A 1097-nucleotide genomic window follows, 5' to 3' on the forward strand; every position below is an offset into this window, starting at 1 on the left:
AGAGGACTAGCAAAATTACAACCACTAATGCAGTATTTCAAGGAGTTTTACTTGGTGTTCATGCATATCACATTCTTCTCCTAAATAAAGTCAAGGATTTGAAGACTGGTGAAGCTGTGCGAGGAGCAAGGCTGTTTTTTGGACAAAATGTTCTAAATGTGGAACCAGTAGTAGACTCAAGAGGCCAAGAGATTGAAAGAGAGACAATATAATAACGATTCTGCATCTCTAGCACTAAAAGGTCTTGAGCTTGGGAGCTTCTGGTTTGAAAATATGTCGCTATGGGAAACTGTGTTGGATCACCATGGGACCTGGGGTCTTTAAAAATGGTCTCCAAGTGGTGCTTGAAGACAAAGGTCACCCATGACTGTCGTTGGCTAGGAGATATTTTGTCCCACCAATATGTGTGTTTTTGAATAATGTTTTTGATACACAGGTGGGTGATGTGTACTTGTTTTCCATGGAGACTGGTGGTATTCTTCCTCATCGGACATCTACTATGAAGGAATGTTTGTCTCAGTATCTAAATATGCCGCCTGCACAAGTACATTTCTTGAATATCAAACAAACATTGATGCAGCAAAATCCTTATATGTGTTCCGACTGTCCATTGTCTTCTACTTTGCTGAAGGTTTTGGCTCTGGAAGTATCGCACCTCCTAGATTTGTGTCAAGCTATGTTGGATGGCATGCTTGCTGACTTGTTAGTTGACAGGTATCTTAAACCTCCTCGCCTAGCAAAAGCAGATGCTTTAGCTGTGACTGAGAACTTATGGTCTGAGCTTCCTCAAGAACTTCAGCAGTTTCATGTACTACAGCAAAAGAGAAGAGAAAAGGCTTTAATAGAATATGATGTTACCAGCCTCGGATTCCTTGTGAGATAAGAGAAAACAAAGCCATTGTCTCTAAATGGGTCATTCCTAAAATAAGATTGGTGCTAGGAGATGCCTTAGCACATTCACACTTTCTCCTCTTTGTTTTGAGAACCACAGAACAAAATAAAAGTTGGTCTCTAGTGTATCAGCTTACTGGTAGGATTCATAACAAATACTTAACATTTAAAAGGAAGAGAACTACTCTAATAATGATACAGTTGTA

The 1097-nt window shown here is 39.7% G+C and overlaps 1 pseudogene; it reads left to right on the forward strand.

Annotated features, from left to right (window-relative positions):
* The first annotated feature begins 229 nt into the window (after nt 1-229).
* LOC140322416 (piRNA biogenesis protein EXD1-like) lies at nt 230-883 on the forward strand (annotated as a pseudogene).
* The last annotated feature ends 214 nt before the right edge of the window (nt 884-1097 follow it).

The sequence above is a fragment of the Pyxicephalus adspersus genome, chromosome 2 (assembly GCF_032062135.1).
Source record: "Pyxicephalus adspersus chromosome 2, UCB_Pads_2.0, whole genome shotgun sequence".
Lineage (NCBI taxonomy): Eukaryota > Metazoa > Chordata > Amphibia > Anura > Pyxicephalidae > Pyxicephalus > Pyxicephalus adspersus.